Below are 8,144 nucleotides of genomic sequence, written 5' to 3' on the forward strand. Positions count from 1 at the left end.
GCTACTTACTCACTGACACAGCTTCTCACACACCCATTTATTTATCCCTACAGCAACTCACACATATACATACCGATACAGCCACTGACACAGCCACTCACTCATCCATACAACCACTCACACAACCACGTACATGCCCATTCACATATATTCACACATCCAAATAACCACTTGACACCCATTCACTCCCCCATACAGGCACTTACACAGACACTCACATACCCACTCACTTACCTATACACACAGTCAAACAGCTTCTCACGTACCCATAGAGACACTTACACACCTACTCCCTCACCCCTACAGCAACTCACAGAGCCACTCAGTGACCCAAACACCCACCCACACACCTAACAATCAATCAAAGTCAATTAAACAGCACACAGCTGCCTCAGCAGAGGTGTCCCACCTATGCAGCCGCTTACACAGCCACTGACATACTCATAAAGCCACTTACAGAGCCACTCACTCACCCAACAGCTACTCACACACCCCAACACATCCATACAGCCACTCACACACCCATACAACAACTTAGACGCTCACTCACACACTGATACACATAGTCACACAGCCACTCAGATGAGATATACTAGAAATAGTATGAATAATTATTAGGACAGAAACATTAGTAATTTAACTTATGCAGTAGTTTAGCATATATCTTTGAGTCTGAAAAACGTTTATACAACGCTAACACTCACTGGATCAGTGGCAGCTGGTGACCTTTAAAAGTGGTGGGGAGTAATCCTTGGCTCGAACTCCAATGAGTTTCTTCTTGAGGGATTCTCTCACACTTTCTTGCGCGAAGGGCCTAATTTACAAAGATTTGGCATAGGGCAGTGTCACAAGTATTGTTACTGCACTGCCCTATGCCAAATCGAAAGGGCAGGAATGCACCGTATCTACGAGATACAGTACATTCCTGTCCTTTCAGCCAGCCCCGGCGCACAATTTGGTGTCCAACGCCAACGCAGGCACTCTTGCACCATGGTGCAAGGGTGTCTGCATTGTTGGCAGGATTATTTTTGTGCAGGAAGGGACACCTTTCTACACACAAACAATCCATGGAAAGGTTTTCATCGTTCTATGTTTGCTACATAATGCAGTAAACATGGAAAGAGGAAAAAAGAGGAGAAATGAAAACATTTCTCCTCCTGATGCCTGCTCTGGGTAGGCGTAAGGTTTTGGCCCTGCCCCAGGTTTACGTGACTTTTTAAATCTGGGGTAGCATCAAAATCCACTGCAATGCCCATGGAGCACCTCCAAAGGACAGAGGAAGGCAATGCAGTGCTTTACGCTGACTTGCCCTCCATATCTATAAGGCGATGCAAAGCCACACAGGGTGGCACCGCATCAACTCATAGATATGATTGAGAGGCCTGCGCCAATAGAGTGTCTAAAAAAGTGACACTCCGGTGGCGCAGGCGTCTTGTAAATAACCCCCTAAGTTTACTGTCTCACTTGGACTCACTAATTCACACAGTCTCACTCATTCTACTGTGAACCACTCTGTCTCCCTCAGCCCCCTCATTCTGAATTACTCAATCTTACTGCATCTCATACACAGTTACACTCAGTTACACTCTGTCCTTCTCCCTCACTCACATTAATTCTCATACATACTTCACCTTAGCGTCACTAATTCTCACTAACTCCGACACACTCCTTCACTGACTCTCTCTCCTTTTAACTCACACACATAATCACCCAGACATGCTCACAGTGCTGGAATGGCACAGGCACCTTCATGTACCTGTGTAAGCAATCAGACAATCTCACTAGTTGCCTCCGTTTTTTGCTGGACCCGAAGTGGGCCTGTAGGAGAGAAGGGTCTGCTTCCTATGGTCACCCCCACTTTTTGCTGTGATTTTCTGGTTTTTCGACTTTAGTGTGGCTGTGGGCCTGCTAATCAGACCCACAGCCCAGCTGTTCTCGCTCTAAATTGATACCATGTACTTTAGGTACATACCAGATTGGTTACTGGGTCACTCTTGTAAGCCCCTGTATAGTGTACCTTAGGTACCCAAGGAATAGGTGCACCCTAGGCCTACCAGGGGCTGCAGCATGTATTGTGCCACCCCTGGTTTGCCTTCCAAACTGACACCACAGGTCTGTTCGCACAGCCTGGTTAAGGTGGTGTAATAACACCCTTACTTAGATATAGTATACGTATATCTACCTTATATATAGACACATATGCACCTATAAGTCACTCCTATGGTAGGCCTCGACAATCCTTGTGCTTGGTTTTATGTGAAGGGTGCCCTAGCATGAGTTGAGCCCCTCTGCAGCTTTCGGAACCATCTTCTTATAACTGTTCTATGATATAGCCATACCATATACTCTTATATGCATTATAATCCTCGCGGTTAATGCTAACTTTGGTTTGGCTTTATCAAAACATGTCATGTAAGGTGTCAAACACTTTGAAATACTACCCCCTCTGCCAATTCTGGCGGCGGGGGTAGCATTCTACCCTTCTAGAGCGAGAAGACATGTAGTTACTGCTTTACCCGGTTAAAGTTAAACAGAGCCCCAGCATCACAAAATGGATGCTGCTGCCACAGACACAAGTCTGACATCCTGCTGCTGGAAGTCTGACATCCTGCTGCTGGACAAAACTCCAGCAGGGGAGGCCTGGACAATAGGTTTCCTGTCCAGGGAGGTGCCAGCACCTCCCCAGACAGGCAGATGTGTATTGGGACAGGGAGGGCTGCATCAGCAGATGCTTTTTGAGACACTGCCTGGGGCACACAAGGTGCTCCATGCATAGCCCGGTTCAAACCAGTTGTTGGGGCACTCCAGCCCCACTCTGGTGCGAAACTGGACAAAGGGAAAGGGGTGTAACCACCCACTTCCCAAGTCCACCCATAAGAGGGACCTAGCAGGTAATCCAGCCCCTTAGCTTAGTATAAGTATAGGAGCTGTGTCCCCAGGACTTTAGATTATCCTGGAAAGAAACTTTGATACAGAACTCTTGGACCTTCGACATTCTATTCTGACTAGAAGACGGAAGACATCTCCCTTGTGGTTAGAGAGTGACCACCCTGTGCAAACAGGCACCGCCAGTAACTTGCCGGTCTGCTTTGTCGACGCTCCCGCCGGAACCCGAAGACTCAGCAACACAGGAACTGAACTCTCAGACTTCTCTGACTGCGACCCACATCCACAGCAAAGCTGAGACCCGTGGTGGAGAAGGTTAAAACGGATGATCAATGGTTGGATTTGGTATCCAGAAATGCGCAGTGCGTCTTGGAGTGGAGCGTTGACTAGACGCTCCCCACAGGATTGTACTTAAAAATGGTGCACTTCAGGGCATGGCACTGCCCAGTTCTGCACGCGAACTGACAAAGATGTTTAAGATTTATGGACTAAGTAATGATTATAAGGAATAAACGCGATGTGCATACCACCACTTTCAATGTCTCAACATGTACTGCCCCTCGTTGGTTTTGCACACGAAGACGTAGGAAGATTAAAAGGAAAGATCCTTGGACTGGTGATTCCACGGATCATGAATAGCGGGCTTACAGCAGCATTGGATGATGGAGGCAACTTGGAAGGACATACATACAAATGTGGAGAATTGCGATATTACACGCATATGGTTGACAGGATATATTTACGTTCTGTGTGTAGATTGTTTTGATAAGGAGACCAGATGCAATACGGGTATTGTAGTAACGTAATGAACGCTAAGAGTCTTGGGAGTTTTCTTTTTACACGGAATGGGGGTGGAGCACATACTGTTTAAATCAGGCTTGGTTTTCGAGAAGGTAAAACAGGCAAGATGAGAACCTGACGTTTGTTGCTTTGCAAGGAGAAAAAGATGATTATTTAAGCAGGTACGCATTGAGGTTTGTTTTGATCGGTCACACGTGGTTGTTTAACAGCTCATTTGAAAGGTGAATGACCGTCGGTAGGCGCCCGTTAAATGTGTGGTGCAAGTCAGCAGGATATGTCCAGTGAGAGAGGGATAACAATGTTTGGGGGTAGACAGAAAGCTTTTTTATAAAAACGCTAGCTGCACAAAGCATGAGTTCGGGGTTCTAATTATAATAAGAATGCTGTTTGAATTGCCGGTTGCTCGTTTCTATTGATCAGCATAATGCACGATTCCCAAAAAAACAAAGTCTGATTTTTGAGAATGTAAAGACACATATATATATTTGTTTGAGTTCTACTATGCTAATGAAGGGATGAACACTAGATAAAAATCGGGTAATTAAAGAAATGGTCATTGTCAATTCACATGCAAAACGTCATATGTGCAATTTGTATTTGTATTTGTATCTGGGTTTTATATCGCGCCAACTCACCGACAGGTCTCAAAGCGCTTCTGACCAAGTACAGCAACAAGAAACAAGAAGGGAAAATATGGAATATCAGCCAATCTTACGGGGATGTGAATGCGTCCTTGAAAAGTAAGGTCTTCAGGGATTTCCTAAAGCGTAGAAGATTGGGTTCTCTACGAAGCACCTCCGGCAGCTTGTTCCAGATGGAGGGAGCTTGGACTGAAAAGGATCTACCTCCTTTAGTTGCCAGTTTAAAGCGTGGGCAGGATAGCAGAAAGGAGTTGGAGGATCGCAGGGCGCGTCTAGGTTCATACACTTCCAGCCTATCTTTTATATAGGCTGGGGCCTGTCCATGAATTGCTTTGTGACAAATGCACATGCTCTTAAATTCGACTCTCTGCTTCATAGGGAGTCAATGTAATCTATAAAGCAGGGGGGAGGCATGGGTCCGCCTAGGAACTCCGAATATTAGGCGGGCTGCGTCATTCAAGATAACTTGAAGACGATTTATGGAATTTTTTGGGAGACCTAGGTATAACGCGTTTCCGTAGTCGATTCTGGACACTATTGTGGCTGAAACAATAGTTCGGAGCATATTCATTGAGAGTAGGGGGACGAGCTTACGTAGCTGCCTAATCAGGTTGGTACAGGAGCCAACCACAGCGGACACTTGGTTGGTCATTGAGAGTTCCTGATCGATTTTCATACCGAGGCTCTTTACACTAGGGCACGGTTTTGGGGTAGGTCCAAGTTCCTGTGGCCAGAACAGATCGTTCCAGGGGGAAGTAGAGGTTGCGACTACGAGGACTTCCGTTTTGTCTGGATTGATTTTTAATAAGTTGGACGACATCCAATTTACCGTGAACCGTAGTATATTTTGGGCCATGGACTGAGCCGATGTTGTGTTGTCGATACTCAGCAGCAGCTGGGTATCATCGGCATAGTTAAAAACTTTACAGCCCATGTTTGCCAGGGATTCTATCAAAGGCTGTAAGTACAGATTAAATAAAAGTGGAGAAAGCGCGGACCCTTGCGGGACTCCACAAACTAAGGCGCCCACGTCGGAGACCTGATCTGCTAGCTGGATCCTCTACAATGTTAAACCAAGATGAATATAATTTCACTTAAAACAAAATACATAGTAAAATAATGTATGGTATTTTCGACTTTCAGTTACCCCTGACGAAGGGCTGGTCAAAGCCCGAAATGCATTGGGTTGAAATAAAGAACTGCTGCTTTAAGCTACTGGTTGTATTGGACCCTATTTACAAGGAGGCCTGGATGGGCACATGTGAATATGTGAAGTTTTCCAAATACAATTTGTTTTAGACATGGAATAGCTAACAAAGAGAATGAAAATATGTTAATATTGTTATAAAAACACGACGAACATGGAGAAGGTTAAAACGGATGATCAATGGTTGGATTTGGTATCCAGAAATGCGCAGTGCGTCTGGGAGTGGAGCGTTGACTAGACGCTCCCCACAGGATTGTTCTCCCCAGAGGGTGGCAGGGTAACGCCCCTTCTGCCCATAAACTCCAGTGGCCCCTGCACTGGATGATGTCATCAGCGATGTTATTTGAGATGTGACCATGTCATGAGTGATGTAATATGTAAAGCCATAAGCAGTACATTACAGGGGCGTAAGCTATAGTTAGCTCACGTAGGTATACCTGCTGAATATTTATGGTTTAGTGTGTGTAAAATCTGAACCTAACTATAACATCCCTTTGACTTTTGTTTTTTGAGCGAAAAAAACAACAAAAGTATATAATATATATATATCCGTTTTAGACACCAAAACAAACATTACTTTGCCCTGGTCAAACAACAACATTTAAACAATCAGATTGTGATCAACAGATCCGACAAAGGGGGAAGTATCGTACTATGACCTAGAGCCCAATACCATCGAAGAAGCACAAATACATTTGAATGATACTTCATGCTACAAGGTAAGTAACACCCAGGAAGTCAACAGAAAAATAAATGATTAAAAAAAGAGACTTATTGACTTTAAAATGGAAGGCCTACTCACAAAAGATGAATTCCCCTATCTCCACAACAAGACACGTGTGCTTCCTGTCCTGTAATTCTCCCCGAAGTCCATAAGAGTAGGTCACCGGTTTCCGGTTGTCCGATCAGCTCAGCATGCAATAGCTTGTGTGAACATATGTCTAAGTATGTCGATTATTTTTTGCAGGAGTTTGTCACACAATTACCATCATACCTCTGTGACACTAGTGATTTCCTTACTAAGACCAATCACATTCAGTGGTCTGAGAATTATATCTTACTGTTTATGAATATCACCTCCGTATATACAAGCATCAAACACCATGATGGGTTAAGAGCCTGCAGATATTACTTCAAAGAACGACCCATACACTGCTACCATCATAATGAGCTGATCATGTTCATGATAGAATGGTGTCTAAATAATAACTTCTTTATGTTTGACAGGGTATTTACTAGCAATTGAGGGGGGTGGCAATGGGTGCCTGCTTCTCTCCCAGCTATGCATGCTTGCATGTGGGCTGGTGGGAGGAGCAGGTCCTGAAGGTAACACAACGTGCATTATGGAGCTCACACATTGTTTCATGGCTCCATTATATAGACAATGTTTTTGTTATTTGGAATGGCACCAAGGAGAGTGAACTTGAGTTTATTGCTGCTTTTAATAAGAATGAATTGAATCTTGAGTTCAATGCCAATATCAGCAACGCCTCCATAGAATTCCTTGATGTTACCATCTATGTTGAGAATGGTTCTATGCACTCCAAACTACACCACAAATATACACCTGGGACCTGCACACATGCCACGAGTTTTCATCCCAAACATCTCATAGCCAGTATACCTTACGGTGAAATGCTCCGGCTCCGTACAATCTGTAGCTCTGAGAGAGACTTGAACGAATGTCAGGAAGAAGCGCATTGTCGATTTATTGCATGGGGGTACTCTGCCACATCCAAAACGAGAGCCAAAATTCGTGCAAATGCTATACCAAGAGAGACACTGTTAAATTGGTGGTGTGACATGACCAGCAATTCTGACACTAGTGCCACTGGAACGGTAGACACTAGCCTTATCGTTACTTACAGCACGGAAGAAAGTGCAATCAGATCTAGAGTCAACAGGCAATGGCGCATAGTTCAGACTGACCCCTCCCTGGGTCCTCTAGTCACCGAAAGACCTACTATCACGTAATCGTCAGGCTTTCTCAATGAGAGATACTTTTGTCAAGGGCAGTCCCGAAGTCATTCCCAAAACCAATTGGCTCTCCGACATTAAGGGGTTCCATAAATGCAACATCTGCAGGGCCTGCCGGTTCGGTATCAACACTACCCAAGCCGCTGCTAAGTTCCACACTAAACCGATCATGCTAACTAATAGATACACATGCAGAACTCAATATGCAGTTTATGTACTATAGTGCAGCTGTGTCCTTAAATACGTTGGTAGTACCAAACTCCAAGTCCACATGAAGACCCTATAACACCTGCGAGCAATAGTCAACAACAATCCCACATACCCAGTAGCAAAACACTTCAAAGAGGTACACAACAACCTTGAACACCTAAAATACTTTGCCACTGACAGTGTGCCTACACTCGGGGGGGGGGGGGGGGGGGGACAACAATCGTGAAAAGAAGCTCAGGCATTTAGAAACACGCTAGATCTTGGAGCTCGACACCAAGACACCCTCAGGTCTCAACATCAGTGAGGATTTATATAACTATTTGTGATGTGTTTCTGTTGGCTCTCATACTGTTGTCTATGCCTACTGCTATTTGCGACCACCTATTTCTTCTGTCTCTGTATCTTCCTGTGCTTTCACTTTC

This window comes from Lissotriton helveticus, chromosome 3_1, assembly GCF_964261635.1.
Source record: "Lissotriton helveticus chromosome 3_1, aLisHel1.1, whole genome shotgun sequence".
NCBI lineage: Eukaryota > Metazoa > Chordata > Amphibia > Caudata > Salamandridae > Lissotriton > Lissotriton helveticus.